Here is a 17,964-nt window from a genome sequence, read left to right as displayed (position 1 = left end):
GAACTTAAGCAATACAAAAGGAAGATTTCCAAACCTTCACAGCCCTCCTTAGTTTGTGCACGTCATACATGGTGGTGGGAGTCATCACCCCAATGATCACCCTCTCAAAATTCCCACTCAGCTCCAACTTCAAGTCATCAATCAAATCCTAGAAGGCAAAGAGGAGAAAGGAGTTGGCAGAAGGGACGGCCTTTGAGGACAGAGGAACTGAGCTGTTCAGCACTCCTCTTCAGGCTCCAACCCTCCTTGCATCAACAACTGCTCTGAACTGAACAAGAACAAAACAACCTTGGTCAGGTGAAGTCTCTGCCGACCTTTCTCTTGTAGAGATTGGGTCGTTTTTCACTTTGCGCCCAAGTGACACAACCACGTTCATGCATCTCTGCAGACCACCCACCCTGCCAGTAGTGCTCTTAGCGGTGATCAGAACTTGCTGACGCTGGGAAACATTTAGTTTGGTCAAGACGTCAGTGATGGCATCTTCATCCGTGCCTGCAAGAAACAAATGGAAGCTAGTCAGGATGCTTGCACAAGGATCAGAAGTGCCCTCTGGTCTTGTGCCACCTCCAGTCCCTCACACAGCCGGCTCTCAACAGCTCCAGGACTACATCGATGCACACAAAGCTGCCAGGACCCACGCCACCAGAGCAGCTGCATTTTGGGACACGAAGGGCAGTTCTGTTTCCACTTTCCAACAATTTTTAGGGCAGTTGTGCAGCAGAGCAGTGCAAGCAGCTATGCTTCCCTCTATCAAACCACCAGAGCAGCCATTCGCAGTGCTGGGGAAAAAATAAAAGTTGACCATGGAGGGAGATCAACTTAGCAAAGCCCTTCATGGCCTTCCTGAGAGCCTGCGCTTCTTGCTCAGTGCTGAAACTTGAGACCCCCTCGATTGTTGCCTAAGGCCACAAGAAAAGGATTTAGCAAAGGCAGACCGACGCACGCAGAGTTGAACTGGAAAAAAAAAAAGAAGACAAACATAAAAGATGTGAACACAGAGATAGTAAAACTCCACCCACACAACTGATGCTTCTCTCTCACTTCTGTCTCACACGGCAGCCTGTTCTAGTGGGACTTCCCAAGCATATCAGAAAGAAGCCACGGGGGCACAACTGCATGGAGAACATATCTCCATACTGCTGCCCACGGAGTACCTGGTTTCCAGTGAAACAAAAGCTGGACCACCCGGCATCTGTGTTCAGGCCCACCAGGCCTTCTTCCTAGCAGTTCTCCACGTCAATCATAAAGCAATGCGCTCCCATCATAGCCCTAGTCCTGACTTCTCTTGTAGCAGGTAAGGACCAGTATTCTGCACCATTCCTTTTGCTCTGCTCGGCACTGGGGAGGCTGCAGCTGGAGAACAGCGTCCAGCTCTGGGCTCCCAGTACAGGAGACAGCTGGACATGCTGGAAAGAGTCCAACGCAGGGCTACCAAGATGGTGAAGGGACTGGAACACCTCTGCCATGACAAGAGGCTGAGAGAGAGGGGGCTGCTCAGCCTGGAGAAGGGGAGCTCAGGGGGATCCCACCCACGGCTGTAGAAGTTCTGCACAGAAGTTTGTCCTGATATCCAACCTAAACTTACCCCATGCCTGTGTGTCCTGCGGAACCCCACAGATGTGACAGTGGGCTGCTTCTCAAAGGAAACCAGTGCTCGGCGTCGGGAGCGGTGGAGGAAGCAGCTGATCCTGCCAATAACGCTGCCATCGCGCGTCCCTCCCCGGGACTCCCACACCTTCCTCTCCCCAGCCCGGCTCGGCTCCTCGCAGGCTGCAGACACTGCTGAGGCACTCGCGCTCCAGGCCGTCATCTTCTTCCCGTGCCGCCGGACCGCTCTCTGCAGGGCTGCGCTGAGCTCCTGCTGCTGCACCAGAACCGCAGCTCCCGTGCTGACAGACGGCGGAGCTTCGTGCCGGCACCCACAGCACGCGGCCCCCGGGCTGCTGGCGGCACGGCAGGATGCTCCCGTCCCCGCCTCCCTCCCACCGCCCCTCGGCTCCGGCATCCTCCCGTTATCCGCCTGAGGAAACGAAGGCCCCGCACAGGGCTCTGGACGGGCTGACCGACGGCTGATGCCAACGGAAGGACGTTCAACACCGCCACGCGCCGGTCCCGCACTTCGGTCACGACGACCCGAGGCATCTCTGCAGGCCGGGGGCAGAGCGGCTGGAAGGCCGCGCGGAGGAAAAGGATCCGGGGGCGCGGGCCCCGGGGCCCCGGAAGCGGAGCGGGCGCGCGGAGCGGGGCAGCGCCGCGGGCAGCCGGGCCGGGACCACGCGGGACGCGCGCGGTGATGACGCAATGACGGCGCGACCGCGGGCGCAAACGACCCCGCCGGGAGCGCCCGCCCCGTTCCGCGGGCCGACCAATAGGAGAGCGGGAGAGGCGGGGCCGAGCGCGGGCTCTCCGCCAATGGCGGCCGCGGGATTCCGTGCCGGGAAAGCGGCGCTCCGCCGCCCCGCGTCCCCGCCGCCGCCCGCCCCGCGCCTCGGGGCCCCGTCCGTCCCGCGTCAGAACGGAGCCGTCCTCCGGAGTCGGCGTCGCGGCGGGGCGCCGCCGGCTGAGAACCGGCGGCTGACTGCGAGCGGCGGGACGCCCGGTGTCCGGGAGCGGCTCCTGGCCGAGCCGGGCAGCCCCGAAAGAGAGGGACCGACCCCGCCGATCGAGACGCGTTCGAGCCCGGCAGAGTCGGGCGGCCGCCTTCGGTTCCGGCTCGGCTCGGCTCGAACGGTCAGCAGCGCCGTGCTGAGCCGCTGCCCCGCAGGCGGAGGACTCGACTGCCGTTTTCTGTATTCACGTCTGTCCGAGAAGAAAGCTGGCGGCGCTGGCGCTGACCAGGGAGAGGGAGGCCGGGGGCCGGAAAGCTCTCGGGCTGCGGCTCCAGGGCAGGCAGAGGAAGTCACGGCGCCGGTGACATCAGCCGGGCTGCTGGGACCTGCGTGCTGTCACGCTGCGTTTCCGTGACGACGGCGGGCTCTCCCCGAGGAGCCGAGGGCAGCTTTGCTGCTGAGTTCGTTACCCGACGAAGCCCGACGCGGGGGGGCTGGGCAGACAGTCTTGCCAAAGAGGCCCGTGCTACAGCAAGATTGACAGCACGACGCCTTTTGTTCCCCTTGAGCCCTGGCCAGGCTTCGGGGCGAAAACCAAGAGGAGAAAGAGGGCAGCGGCTGTTCCCTCGGACTGCTCCGTACATTGGTTTACTCTGTGCTAGAAAGGCTGGAGCTGCTTGCAGCGGCTCTGGATGCCTCACTCGTGGGATGGATGCATTGCTGTGCAACTTCCCCATGGCTGGGAGAGGTTCTTCAGATCCTCCCTGTAAACGGGGCTCCCCAGTGACTGCGGATCTGGCTGATGGTAAAGTACTGGGGCTATTGGTCGTGGATCTTTCTTCACCACTGTGTTCATGTGGCAATGAGTAGGCCCACTGCCTTGCTTATTCCCTTTACTGCTAAGCTTCTCTTTTGGCTATAGACGCTGCCAATATTACTGCTGGTTTTATTTTGTCATAGGCAGTAAAATAAGCCTATCCCAATGACGTTGGTGTCTTTGTTGCAGCTGTTGAGCCCACCGATTGGCACAACAGCATTAACACATGATGGGCACGTAACTTGGACATCAGGAACGTGACTTCAAAGGCTTCAAAGCATCGGGAATGTCTCCTTTGGAGAGAGACTGAGAGGTTTGGGCTTGTTGAGCCCGGAGAACAGAAGGCTCATGGGAGACCGTGTGGCTGCCTTTCAGTACACGGGGCCTCACAGATCACCCTTGCTGAGGGTGAGCACTATTCCCTCATTGAGGACATTGATGAAGATGTTGAACAAGACCGGACCCAGCAACGACCCCTGAGGAACACCGCTGGTTACAGGTCTCCAACCGGACTCTGCACCGCCAACGACGACCCTCTGCGCTCTGCCAGTCAGCCAGTTCTCAACCCACCTCACTGTCCACTCATCTGTCCACACTTCCTCAGCTTTGTCATAAGGATGTTGTGGGAGACGGTATCAAACGCCTTGCTGAAAGCAAGGTAGACTACATGCACTACATCCACCCAGCCAGTGACAACATCGTAGAAGGCTACCACGTTGGTCAAGCATGCCCTCCCCCTGGTGAACCCTTGCTGATTACTCCTGATAACCTCCTTTTCTTCCAGTTGTCTGGAGATGGCATCCAGCACAAGCTGTTCCATCACCTTTCCAGGGACAGAGGTGTGCCCAGATGGCCAAGAGGGCCAACAGCATCTTGCATTAGAAATAGCGTGGCCAGCAGGAGCAGGGAGGGAATCATCCCCCTGTACTCAGCCCTGGTGAGGCCACGCATTGAGCACTGTGTTCAGTTTTGGGCCGCTCACTACAAAAAAAGACATTGAGGCCCTGGAACGTGTCCAGAGAAGGGCAACAAAACTGGTATGGGGTCTGGAACACAGGCCTTACGAGGAGCGGCTGAAGGAGTTGGGGTTGTTCAGTCTGGAGAAGAGGAGGCTCAGAGGAGACCTCATTGCAATCTACAACTTCCTGAATGGAGGCTGTGATGAGGAGGGGTTTGGCCTCGTCTCCCAGGCAACAAACAGGACCCGAGGAAATGGCCATAAGTTGTACCAGAGGAGGTTTAGGTTAGACATAAGGAAGAACTTGTTCTCTCAGAGAGCAGCCAGGCCCTGGAATGGCTGCCCAGGGAGTTGGTGGAGTCGCCGTCCCTGGCAGTGTTCAAGAGGCATCTGGATTAGGAGTTACAGGATATGGTTTAGTGCTTGTGGTAGCAGTGGTGATGGAAGGATTGTTTTTATTCCTTTCCTTTTTCTTCTTTTCTTCCCTTCCTTTCCTTTTTTTCCTTTTTTCATTTTGTTTTCTGTTTTCCATCTTTTCTTTCCCTCTCCCCTTTTCTTTCCCTCTCCCCTTTTCTTTCCCTCTCCCCTTTTCTTTCCCTCTCCCCTTTTCTTTCCCTCTCCCCTTTTCTTTCCCTCTCCCCTTTTCTTTCCCTCTCCCCTTTTCTTTCCCTCTCCCCTTTTCTTTCCCTCTCCCCTTTTCTTTCCCTCTCCCCTTTTCTTTCCCTCTCCCCTTTTCTTTCCCTCTCCCCTTTTCTTTCCCTCTCCCCTTTTCTTTCCCTCTCCCCTTTTCTTTCCCTCTCCCCTTTTCTTTCCCTCTCCCCTTTTCTTTCCCTCTCCCCTTTTCTTTCCCTCTCCCCTTTTCTTTCCGTCTCTTTTCATCTCTTCCCCTTTCTTTCCTTTTTTCATTTCTTTTGATTCATTTTGTTTAGTACTTTCTTACTTTTCATCTTTTAGATTCCTTTCTAAAAGAAAAGATAGAATGGGAGACAATAATTAAAGAAACAAAACCTGCTTTGAAAGCCATGGGGCCGGATGGATTGAACCTTGGGGTGCTGAGGGGGTTGGCAGATGTGGCTGCCAAGCCGCTCTCCATCATCCTTCAGCAGTCCTGGCTAATTGGGGATGTGTCCTGGCTGTCCCTGAACGTGTTTAAAGAGCTCTGGATGTGGTGCTCAGGGACATGATTGAGTGGTGGGTTGTTAGAGTTAGGGGAGTATGGTCAGGTTGCGGTTGGACTCGATGATCTTTCAGGTCTTTTCCAACCTGATCCATTCTATGATTCAATGGATTTAACAGCAGCGTTCTTGTGGGAGCTGCATTGAAACTTGCAGTGTCTCTGGGTCCCCAGAATTACTTTCTCCAAGCTGATTCGTAGGTGCTGGCACTTCTTTAAAGCAAGAGCAGCTGCTGATGGGAGGAAGGTAGTTCAGGCTCATGAGTTCTGCAGCATCTCCCAGGATGGTACCAGAGGAGGCAGGAATGATATTGCAGAAGATGAGAAGCTCCCCAGCTGGAAGCCAGAAACCCTGCGGGAGAGTCGGAGCACGTGTGGATGCCCAGGAGGTAATGCAGCCCCAGTATTTGAGAAGCACGTGGCCATGGAGCTGCGGCCCAAGAACAGAGCTATTCCGCCTTTGCAGAATAGCTGGCATCCCAAGAAGGACTCGTCTGTCCTTGTAAAAAGCAGGGGGAGGGCACGTCCAAATGCTTGCTGGTTGCTTGGGAGCTCAAATCCTCCAAGCTGGAGGCAGCCTGGGGGTAACATCTCCTTGGTCCGATTGTGCAGCACCTGAGCAAGAACTGGCTGCATGAGGGTCATCTTAATTTCTCTGTTCTTTTACTTAAATAAACCTGTTGGGAGACCGTGGTGTTGGTTTCCTAAAATTTGGATCTGGGAGGTGAGCACGCCCTTTGCCTATGATGGAAGCACAGAAATGATGCGGGCACTCGCTGAGGTCACAGTCATCGCCGAGGTGGGAGCGTTTGTGGCACAGCCGGTGAGCAGAGCTGGTGCTCTGGTGAGTGTGCTGCACGCAGAGACTGAGCTGTGAGCTTTCCTTGAGAGATCACCCTGCGAGAGCCCGTGGGAAGCACCGCTGTGGCGTGTGCGTGAGCTGGGCACAGCTCAGGCTGAGCAGGCCGAGCAGGTGAGCTGGGTTTGGTGCTGGGTGGTTGCCGGGAGGTGTCTCAGCAGGAAAGCTGGGCTGGGGTGGGCACGCTGCATCAGCCCTCGTCCCGGCTGGCGGTGAGACAGAGGGAGTTTTCTTCAGGACAGCAACACCAGCCATGTGCTTCAAGGTGCGTAACTATTGAGGAGATGGAGAACGCTTGCTGTCAGAAATCATGGCAGCTGTACAGGAGCTGGGTGTATTTTGGGGACAGTCCTTGTAACCAGCTGGTTTCGAGACATTGCCCTGCCCGAGAGTCTAAACTGCACAGCAGAAGAATGCTGGGAAAATGCTTCTTCCACACTGTTTTTCACTTGCAGGTTCTTTCCTTAGGGTTCCTTTTTCCTTTCCAAAAGGAGATTTTGGGGATCGAGGCACTTGAAGAGAGAGTGAAGCCAGCTCTTTCCAACAGTGCGGGCAGTCCCTGTGGAGAGGACCCCGGGAACTTGAGCTTTCCCTGAGACGTTCCCCAGCATGTCTCAGCAGGGAGACGGACGCAGTTGCCATCGCTGTTTTGCGCGTGGAAAGGTATGGCTGGGTTTCTTTCGCTTGGGTTTCTCCTTTCTCTGGTTTTGGAGGGGAAGGGGTGGAGCAGGGGGAGCCCTGCTGGTCCTTTGTTAGCTCAGTAAGCGGCTGGGTTGTGCACTTGCAGCAACAGGACAGCATTGCCAGGCTCCTTAACCTGCTGGGGCAGGGTGGGATCAGAGAGCGGGCACTGCCCTCCTGCCAGCTGCGCCTGGTTATGGTTTGCCAGCTGCCCTGGGTTTCTGCTGAGAAGTTTGTTCTAGCTGCCTGCAGTAGTAAAGGGTGGGGAAGAAATAGTGGTGAAGAGCTAAGGCTGTGTACGGTAATTTTGCATGGGTTGAACTGTGGCACCTGAAGTCACTGTTTCCCTCGGAATAATGCTGGTGTTTGCAGGTGTGTTGGTTTAACCCCCCGAAGTGATGTCTGAGAGCGCCCGTCTTCTCCACCTGAACGATGAGAAAGCTGGATATGCCCAGAAATTGCAGCACGTGCAGATGTTGTGAATGCGCTCCCAAATGTTTCCGTTAGTGATAACTAACGTCTCAGCACTCTGATACCCACCTCTGGCACCATCTGAAATGCTGCATCTCTTTGCAAACGTTGGGTGGCTGTTTCCATGGCCCTTCCTTTATTTCTCTCCTCAGAAGCAGCGCGGCGCAGTTCCCTGTGCTAGGGAGCAGCACCCAGCAGGCTGCCAGAGATCCAACAGCGCCTTGCAGCGCACAGAGGGACGCGATGGGGACGGACCATCCTTAGCACCACGCAAAAGTGAGTCTCTGCAGTCCTCTGTCATGAAGTATGGAAGAATGCATTTTAAGTATTACTTCTGAGCGGTGCAGCACTGCAGGGATGTCCGGTAACCATGGTGGAAGCATTAGAGAGGCCGACAGCAACAGATGGCAGCAGTGAGACAGAAGTGTGTGTGTAAGTGGTGGTGCTCAGAGCTGAGTGCATTCCCTGTAGGGACAAAAAATCCGTGCCTCGACTTTTGCAGCTGATAGCGTTTTGTGTGCTGACGCAGCTTTGCTCTGCAGCATGCAGAGCTGTCAGGCAGACTGGGGTTCCTCTGCTGCCACCTGAGCGGGAATGAGAGCAGTAGTGCTTTGTGCAAGCGCACTGCAGTTTAAAGATCAGTTTCTGTTCTGGCTGTAGAAGAGTGTCTTTTGGTTTTTGTGGTGGACGTGGGCTAACAGGACAGTGCTGCTCCTGGTGTCTGTGAAATCAACACACAATCTGTTGTTGTAGGGACGGAGCCTGCGCGTCCATGGAATGGTGCTGGGCTTGGGGGGAAACGGAAAGCCTCCCCAGGTAAGAAGCTCTTGTGAGCTGTGGTGTGGGTACCTGCCTCTAAATAGGGCTGCATGAAGGGCTGTGTGGGATGGAGGAGAAAAGAAGGGGCACTGCAGATCTGTGCTGACTGCAGAAATGGCACAGCGTTGTAGCAGCAGAAAGGCCAATTGAAGAACTATGCTTGAGGAGCAGAAGTTTGTGGTTGGCTGTGCTAAAATGCTCCTCCAAAGAGATGCTCTTCATGTCTTTCTTGTTTCCTTTCTGACAGAAGCTGATGCAAGCAGGCTTGCAGTGAAGCGCAGCCTTGCAGGAAGCCAGGGGAGGAGCATGGAGTGTGGCACAGCCCCCAAGAGAGGTACAGACACACAGCAGCATCTGGGTTTGGTGCACTGTCTTTCTAGTTAGGCTTTCTGTCTGTCCTTTCCTGGGACTGCTGTCGTTGCGTGTTGCTTGAGATCTTAATCCCTGGGGATTACAGTTGCCTTTCCTGTCCCAATTGGAAATGGCCCACAGTTCAGCCAAGATCCCAAGGTCCATTGCTGTGAACACTCGAGAGTTCCTAGCATTGTGGCCCATTTTGCAGACCGAAGGCAGTGTGTGACTCTCTTTTAATCTTGCTGCTTCCCCTTGCTTGATTTGAACAGGGAGAGGTGCTGAGCCAAACGGCAAGATGTACGCGAAAGCTCCTCTCCAGGCTCCAGGAGGGCTTCCTGGAACAGCAGGTCCCAGCAGAGGGGAAAGACCTTCCCCTGCAGTTGACAACCACTCCCTCTCCAAGACCATGGCTGCAAGAAAGCGCAAGGGAGTGGAGGAAGAGGAGCAAAAAGCAGAGCTGTGGCCTGCCAAGAAACAAGTGAAGGTGGAGCGCGATGGGGAGAAGGCTCAGAGCCCACATCAGAGCAGAGGCGGTGTGCCAGCTCCAGCAACACACCCTGGGCCTGCCCCAGCGCCGACTGAGCGGTTCCGGACCTCAAAGCGAAGAGGTAGGAAGGTGCTGCAGCTGCCCTGGTGAGGTGCTTCCCTTATCAGGTGCATGGAGTTTGCTTAGGATTTGCTTTGCTTTCTCCTTCTCTCTGCGGAGAGGGGAAAAGAGTAGAAGGCTGCCGAGTCCAATGGCAAGGAAGTGCCAGAAAGTGTAACCCTCTCTTTTCCCATGAAATCCATGACAGCCTTCTGCTTGTCCCACTGGAAATACCCTTCCCTGAGAGGCTTCCTAGCCTGTTTTCATGTACCCATGTTTCCGCGGTTTTGCTGTTGACAAACTGAATTTCTCTCCTCTTTCTCTATAGCAAGACGACAACGACAAAAAGAGAGGAGAGCAGAAATGAAGAAGGCTGCTCTGAGAGCTGCCGCTGCACGTGCAGAGGTGAGTCCTCGGTGAGCACAGACACGGCTCTTGTTGTTCTCTGTCTGTCAGACGTGAAGGGGATTGTAGAATGCTGGGGGAAGCGGTGTCCTACTTTGACGCTCGCTTTCTTTCTTTCCAGTCCTCCACAATGAACAGCCTTGTGGAGATGATGGAGAAGCTGCAGCTGAAGGACTGAGTGGAGGAGCATCAGAAGGCAGCGGCTTCGTGGCAGCAGCCCAACTTGGCACTCTGGTTGCAGTCCATCAATAAACAATTGGAGCTTTGTATTCACAAAGAGCGCACGGCCTGATTTGTCCAGTGGCACTCAGTGAGCTGCTGCACCACCTCCTCATTATTCCACTCGCGGCGCTGGGTCAGAACTCCCACATCTCCATCAGGGGATGCTGCAGGTTATAGAAGCAATGGATGCACCAGTCCTTGGCCCTGCCCATAAACGCACTGCCTGCAAAGCACGTGCACAGAACTGCGAGTAGCACGGCCTGAGCACAGGCGCGCTGAGTTAGAGAACAGCTGTCTCGAGCTGTCTGAGTTTCTCGGGGCAGCACTGAGCAGAAGTGAGCGTGTGCCCCTCACCCTGCAGGCGTCTCTGTTGGGGGAAGAGAGGCTCCGCCGGCTGCCTGATCCCGGAAGGCAGAGGTGTTCTCCTGACTTCTCTGCAGTGCTACCTTGCCTCACTGTCCCCCCTCTCTTCAGCCGTTTTGATGCTACTTTTCATTCTTTGGGCAGAGCTTGAGTCACTCTCATCATCGCACAGCTTTGTACTGAGCGGTGTGGAATTTTCTGGCTTTGCTCTTAAAAGCCTAGGCTGAAAACTGCAGCGTGCATGCTTAGTTTACATGGGGACATGGGGGGGGACATCCCCTAACCCCCATTATCGAAAAATAAACCTTAATTGCAAAAGTGAGGGGTGTCAACCCCCGACCCATGGGAACAAAGTGGTCCGTGGGGGTGACACTGTGGGGGTGTCCCCATCTCCAGTACGTGACACCACCAGGGTGCCATGAAGGTGTCCCCAACTTTGGTGGTGTGACAGCACGATGCTGTGTCCCCACTTCTCCAGGAAGTCCAGGAAGGTGAGGCCAGTAACGAGCGGCATCCCCAGGGCTCTGTCTTGGGACCGGTGCTCTTTAGCACCTTTATCAATGACATGGATGGTGGAATCGAGTGCACCCTCAGCAAGTTTGCTGACGACACCAAGCTGAGCGGTGCGGTTGACACAGCTGAAGGAAGGGATGCCATTCGGAGGGACCTCGACAGGTTGGAAAGGCGGACCCGGGTGAACCTGATCAGGTCCTACACAGCACAGTGCAAGGTTTTGCACTTGGGCCGGAGGAATCCCAGGCATCCATACAGACTGGAAGGAGCGGTCCTTGAGAGCAGCCCCGTGGAGAAGGACCTGGGGGTCCTGATAGATGAAAAGCTTAGCATGAGCCAGCAGCGTGCCCTTGCAGGTGGGAAAGCAAATGGGATCCTGGGCTCCATCAGAAGAGGGGTGGCCAGCAGGGACAGGGAGGTGATTGTCCCCCTCTACTCCGCTCTTGTGAGGCCCCATCTGCAGTACTGCGACCACGTCTGGAGCGCCCAGTACAAGAAAGACAGGGAGCTGTTGGAGAGGATCCAGAGGAGGGCCACAAAGATGATCAGGGGACTGGAGCACCTCCCTTATGAGGACAGGCTGAGGGAGCTGGGCTTGTTCAGCCTGGAGAAAAGAAGGCTGCGGGGTGACCTTATTGCAGCATTTCAGTACCTAAAGGGAGCCTACAAGCAGGAGGGAAGTCAACTCTTGGAAAGGGTAGAAAACTGCAGGACGAGGGGAAATGGTTTGAAGTTGAGGGAGGGAAGATTTAGGGTGGATGTCAGGGGGAAGTTCTTTACAGAGAGAGTGGTCAGGTGCTGGAACAGCTGCCCAGAGAGATTGTGGATGCCCCATCCATCCCTGGAGGTGTTCAAGGCCAGATTGGATGGGAACCTGGGCAGCCTGGTCTAGTGTGAAATGTGGAGGTTGGTGGCCCTGCATGTAGCAGGGGGGTTGGAGATTCATGATCCTTGAGGTCACTTCCAACCCTGGCAGTTCTGTGATTCTCCTATTCTGTGTCTTCTCCCTGATGCCAATTGGAAGTGATATCCTTTAGTCTTCAGTATAACAGACATTCTCTGACTGTGTTTTAAGACAGTCTCCCTTGAGCGTTTTAGTTGTGCTTGTTTAGTGCTTGTAAAACCAACTGTGCAAGTGCTGCTCTCCTCCCCATTGTGAGGGGATTGCTGGCAGGAGCTAAGCAGTTATCACAGGCACATCCAGCAAGGAGCTGCCGTGGCAGATGGGCGGGTGGAGCAGCTGTCTTCTAACCTGTCCACTGCAGCAGTTGGCATTCTGTAAGCTACTCTTCCCCAGTTTGCAGAACCAGTATCAAAAGTTGATACTCTTTTGTGAAAGAGTAAATGGGGGTTGAAAAAAGAGGCAATATGACATTCCTGACTGCAGATAAACAACAGCACAGATGCTGGTCACCGAGGCAGAACAAGCTGGACTTGTTAATGAAGCAGCTTATCCATCTGTGTTGGGATTTTGTACAGCTGACCTCACCTGCCTCTCATTCCTTGCCATCGCCCCCTTTTTCTTCTAAGGTGAAAAAGACAGCCTTATTCTTTGTGAGTCCGTAATTGTGATCGTTTATTGATTGAGTACAACCAGATAAGACATGGAGTGCCAAGTTGGGCGGCACTCGCAGCGCTGCCCTGTAACACCACACACTGCAGCTGCTGCCTTCTGATGTTCTTCCTCTCAGTCCTTCAGGTGCAGATTCCGCATCATTGCCACAGGGCTGTTCATTATACAGGACTGGAAAAAAAACAAAGCAAGTGTAGAAATAGGACAGAAACAATCTAGGGAGAGCTTACTAAGTCTGAACAGTAAACTTCCACAACAGCCCCATGCAGAACAGCAGGTTACTGCCATTCAGATCACTGACATTACTTCCCATAACACACAGCTTAGCTGCTGTCTCCTCCCTTCCCTTCCTGAGCTGCATGCCATTCTTTTTCCCTACCTGAGCTGCTGTCCCCTCCCTTCCCTAGCTGAGCTGCATGCCCTTCCTTTTCCCTACCTGAGCTGCTTGCCCCTCGCCTCCTTTTTCTTGGTGCTCTTGCCTTTTCCTGCTACTCACTCCCAATCTCAACACTTGCCTGCTCTGCTTGCTGCTCTGACAAGTGCCTCTTAACTCTGCTCGCAGCTTCTCTCCTTCTGCATGCCCTTCTCTATTCCCTTCTCGTGCCCTTCACGCTTCTGCTCCCCTTGCTGAGCAAGCCCATGCCCGGTAGCTCCCCTTCAACCTCCTCCGCCCTTTGCCTTTCTCCACACAGATGCTTGCTTCTGGCCCGCACTCCTGCCCGCAGCCTAGCCCACAGCCTGCATCTCTTGGGGAGACAGCAAGGTGGCCTGGAGCTACCCACACCTCCTCCCGGGCACGGCTTCTCAGCTTTGCTTCAAGCCCACAAAAAGCCCCAAGGAGCTCCTCTTACCTTTGGGCTCCGCTTCTTCTCCTGCCGTGCAGCTCCTGTGCCAGGCCGGGGCTCAGCTCTTCCCACACTCCACCATTCCTGCAAGATTGCTTTCTCTCATTCACTGCCTTCCTTTGCTTTCCTTTGCCCTGCTACCCTTAGCTTCCCTACTTGCTTCCTCTACATTTACGTGCACCGCTTTGTACTTCTGAGTCTCTTCTTTGCCTCTTCTTTCTCTATTTTCCCTTCAACCCTCCCCTCCCCCCTCCCTCCCATTTTTCCCTTCCTCCCCTCCCCTCTCTCCACCCCCCCCTCTTTCCCTTCCCCTCCTGTACCCCCCCTTTTCTCCCTTTCCCCTCCCCTTCCCCCTTGCCTTATGGCAAACTCACCTTTCCTGCTCTTCACTCCCTCCTTCTTCATTCTCCTGCCTTTTGCTGCTACTCTCGCCTTGCTTTCCCTTGCTGTGCTCTGCTTTGCTTTCTCTACATTTTGGCCATCCAGTCTTTTCTCAGCTGTTATTCTTGACTGTTTACTTGGCTTTTTTCTTCTTTTCTCATTTCTTTTTTTTCTGACCTTTTTGGGCTTTTTTCTTTTTCTTCTTTTTTTATGCTTTCGATTCTTTTTTCATTTCATTGCACTTGTTCTTTTTTTTTCTCTCTTTTCGTTTTTTTTTTTTGTTTTCATCTATTTTTTCTCATTTTCATCTTGGTTTTCTTTTTTCATTTTCACTCTTTTTTTCTTTTTTTCTTTTCCTAATCTTTTCATTGCACTTTTCTTTTTTATTTCATTTTTCTCTCTCTTTTCTCATTTTTTTCTATTTTCATCTTTTTCATCTTGGTTTTCTCTTTTTGTTTTCCATTTTTTTTTCTTTTTTCCTTTTTTATTTTTTTCCTTTATTACTCTTTTTTTTCCCTTTCTCTTTTTTCTTTCACCTTTTTTTCTTGTTTTTCATTTTTCTTTTCTTTTTTTTTTTATAATCATAGGTACTCCTGAAACCCCCTTTAAGCCCTCCCTACCCTCCCCATTCTTTCTTTTCACCCTCACCTCCCCCCTTGCCCTATCCTTCCATTCCCTTGCCTGCTCTTCTTACCTGCACTGCTGTCCCTTCCTTTACCTACCTGAGCTGCTTGTTCCAAAAATTACCTAGCTGACCTGCTTGCCCCTCGCTTTCCTAGCTGAGCTGCTGGTCCCTCTCATTCCCTACCTGAGCTGCTTCCCCCTTACTTACCTAGCTGAGCTCCTTGCCCCTCGCTACGTACTTGAGCAGATGTTTGCTCACTTGGCTTCCTTACTGGTTGTCCCCTCACTTACCTACCTCACCTGCTGTCCCCTCACTTACCTACCTCACCTGCTGTCCCCTCACTTACCTACCTCACCTGCTGTCCCCTCACTTTCCTAGCTTAGATGCTGTCCCCTCCCTTCCCTAGCTGAGCTGCATGCCCTTCCTATTCCCTAGCTGAGCTGCATGCCCTTCCTATTCCCTAGCTGAGCTGCATGCCCTTCCTATTCCCTAGCTGAGCTGCATGCCCTTCCTATTCCCTAGCTGAGCTGCATGCCCTTCCTATTCCCTAGCTGAGCTGCATGCCCTTCCTATTCCCTAGCTGAGCTGCATGCCCTTCCTATTCCCTAGCTGAGCTGCATGCCCTTCCTATTCCCTAGCTGAGCTGCATGCCCTTCCTATTCCCTAGCTGAGCTGCATGCCCTTCCTATTCCCTAGCTGAGCTGCATGCCCTTCCTATTCCCTAGCTGAGCTGCATGCCCTTCCTATTCCCTAGCTGAGCTGCATGCCCTTCCTATTCCCTAGCTGAGCTGCATGCCCTTCCTATTCCCTAGCTGAGCTGCATGCCCTTCCTATTCCCTAGCTGAGCTGCATGCCCTTCCTATTCCCTAGCTGAGCTGCATGCCCTTCCTTTTCCCTAGCTGAGCTGCATGCCCTTCCTTTTCCCTACCTGAGCTGCATGCCCCTCGCCTCCTTTTTTCTTGGTGCTCTTGCCTTTTCCTGCTACTCACTCCCAATCTCAACACTTGCCTGCTCTGCTTGCTGCTCTGACAAGTGCCTCTTAACTCTGCTCGCAGCTTCTCTCCTTCTGCATGCCCTTCTCTATTCCCTTCTCGTGCCCTTCACGCTTCTGCTCCCCTTGCTGAGCAAGCCCATGCCCGGTAGCTCCCCTTCAACCTCCTCCGCCCTTTGCCTTTCTCCACACAGATGCTTGCTTCTGGCCAGCACTCCTGCCCGCAGCCTAGCCCACAGCCCGCATCTCTTGGGGAGACAGCAAGGTGGCCTGGAGCTACCCACACCTCCTCCCAGGCACGGCTTCTCAGCTTTGCTTCAAGCCCACAAAAAGCCCCAAGGAGCTCCTCTTACCTTTGGGCTCCGCTTCTTCTCCTGCCGTGCAGCTCCTGTGCCAGGCCGGGGCTCAGCTCTTCCCACACTCCACCATTCCTGCAAGATTGCTTTCTCTCATTCACTGCCTTCCTTTGCTTTCCTTTGCCCTGCTACCCTTAGCTTCCCTACTTGCTTCCTCTACATTTACGTGCACCGCTTTGTACTTCTGAGTCTCTTCTTTGCCTCTTCTTTCTCTATTTTCCCTTCAACCCTCCCCTCCCCCCTCCCTCCCATTTTTCCCTTCCTCCCCTCCCCTCTCTCCACCCCCCCCTCTTTCCCTTCCCCTCCCCTCCTGTACCCCCCCTTTTCTCCCTTTCCCCTCCCCTTCCCCCTTGCCTTATGGCAAACTCACCTTTCCTGCTCTTCACTCCCTCCTTCTTCATTCTCCTGCCTTTTGCTGCTACTCTCGCCTTGCTTTCCCTTGCTGTGCTCTGCTTTGCTTTCTCTACATTTTGGCCATCCAGTCTTTTCTCAGCTGTTATTCTTGACTGTTTACTTGGCTTTTTTCTTCTTTTCTCATTTCTTTTTTTTCTGACCTTTTTGGGCTTTTTTCTTTTTCTTCTTTTTTTATGCTTTCGTTTCTTTTTTCATTTCATTGCACTTGTTCTTTTTTTTTCTCTCTTTTCGTTTTTTTTTTTTGTTTTCATCTATTTTTTCTCATTTTCATCTTGGTTTTCTTTTTTCATTTTCACTCTTTTTTTCTTTTTTTCTTTTCCTAATCTTTTCATTGCACTTTTCTTTTTTATTTCATTTTTCTCTCTCTTTTCTCATTTTTTTCTATTTTCATCTTTTTCATCTTGGTTTTCTCTTTTTGTTTTCCATTTTTTTTTCTTTTTTCCTTTATTACTCTTTTTTTTCCCTTTCTCTTTTTTCTTTCACCTTTTTTTCTTGTTTTTCATTTTTCTTTTCTTTTTTTTTTTATAATCATAGGTACTCCTGAAACCCCCTTTAAGCCCTCCCTACCCTCCCCATTCTTTCTTTTCACCCTCACCTCCCCCCTTGCCCTATCCTTCCATTCCCTTGCCTGCTCTTCTTACCTGCACTGCTGTCCCTTCCTTTACCTACCTGAGCTGCTTGTTCCAAAAATTACCTAGCTGACCTGCTTGCCCCTCGCTTTCCTAGCTGAGCTGCTGGTCCCTCTCATTCCCTACCTGAGCTGCTTCCCCCTTACTTACCTAGCTGAGCTCCTTGCCCCTCGCTACGTACTTGAGCAGATGTTTGCTCACTTGGCTTCCTTACTGGTTGTCCCCTCACTTACCTACCTCACCTGCTGTCCACTCACTTTCCTAGCTTAGATGCTGTCCCCTCCCTTCCCTAGCTGAGCTGCATGCCCTTCCTTTTCCCTAGCTGAGCTGCATGCCCTTCCTTTTCCCTAGCTGAGCTGCATGCCCTTCCTATTCCCTAGCTGAGCTGCATGCCCTTCCTATTCCCTAGCTGAGCTGCATGCCCTTCCTATTCCCTAGCTGAGCTGCATGCCCTTCCTATTCCCTACCTGAGCTGCATGCCCTTCCTATTCCCTACCTGAGCTGCATGCCCTTCCTATTCCCTACCTGAGCTGCATGCCCTTCCTATTCCCTACCTGAGCTGCATGCCCTTCCTATTCCCTACCTGAGCTGCATGCCCTTCCTATTCCCTACCTGAGCTGCATGCCCTTCCTATTCCCTACCTGAGCTGCATGCCCTTCCTATTCCCTACCTGAGCTGCATGCCCTTCCTTTTCCCTACCTGAGCTGCATGCCCCTCGCCTCCTTTTTTCTTGGTGCTCTTGCCTTTTCCTGCTACTCACTCCCAATCTCAACACTTGCCTTCTCTGCTTGCTGCTCTGACAAGTGCCTCTTAACTCTGCTCGCAGCTTCTCTCCTTCTGCATGCCCTTCTCTATTCCCTTCTCGTGCCCTTCACGCTTCTGCTCCCCTTGCTGAGCAAGCCCATGCCCGGTAGCTCCCCTTCAACCTCCTCCGCCCTTTGCCTTTCTCCACACAGATGCTTGCTTCTGGCCAGCACTCCTGCCCGCAGCCTAGCCCACAGCCCGCATCTCTTGGGGAGACAGCAAGGTGGCCTGGAGCTACCCACACCTCCTCCCAGGCACGGCTTCTCAGCTTTGCTTCAAGCCCACAAAAAGCCCCAAGGAGCTCCTCTTACCTTTGGGCTCAGCTTCTTCTCCTGCTGTGCAGCTCCTGTGCCAGGCCGGGGCTCAGCTCTTCCCACACTCCACCATTCCTGCAAGATTGCTTTCTCTCATTCACTGCCTTCCTTTGCTTTCCTTTGCCCTGCTACCCTTAGCTTCCCTACTTGCTTCCTCTACATTTACGTGCACCGCTTTGTACTTCTGAGTCTCTTCTTTGCCTCTTCTTTCTCTATTTTCCCTTCAACCCTCCCCTCCCCCCTTCCTCCCATTTTTCCCTT

General features: G+C 53.3%; 1 long non-coding RNA gene across 3 annotated transcripts; it reads right to left on the bottom strand.

Moving 5' to 3' along the window:
* Positions 1-12,689: 12,689 nt before the first annotated feature.
* Positions 12,690-17,964, bottom strand: LOC149915074 (uncharacterized). 3 transcript variants are annotated; one of them, XR_016459739.1, is made up of 4 exons: positions 15,913-17,964; positions 15,540-15,617; positions 13,564-13,656; positions 12,690-13,273 (listed from the first exon to the last, which is right to left on the bottom strand). It is a non-coding gene; the product is annotated as an uncharacterized LOC149915074 (long non-coding RNA). The 3 variants fall into 3 exon arrangements; XR_016459741.1 differs by lacking the exon at positions 13,564-13,656 and having other exon boundaries at positions 12,692-13,273; XR_016459740.1 differs by lacking the exons at positions 12,690-13,273; positions 13,564-13,656 and having other exon boundaries at positions 14,974-15,617; positions 15,913-17,052; positions 17,285-17,964.

Source organism: Phasianus colchicus, chromosome 24, assembly GCF_987193195.1.
Source record: "Phasianus colchicus chromosome 24, bPhaCol1.hap1.1, whole genome shotgun sequence".
In the NCBI taxonomy this organism is placed as follows: domain Eukaryota; kingdom Metazoa; phylum Chordata; class Aves; order Galliformes; family Phasianidae; genus Phasianus; species Phasianus colchicus.
Note: the sequence above shows the minus strand (reverse complement) of the source record. Positions and strands in the feature narration are given on the sequence as shown.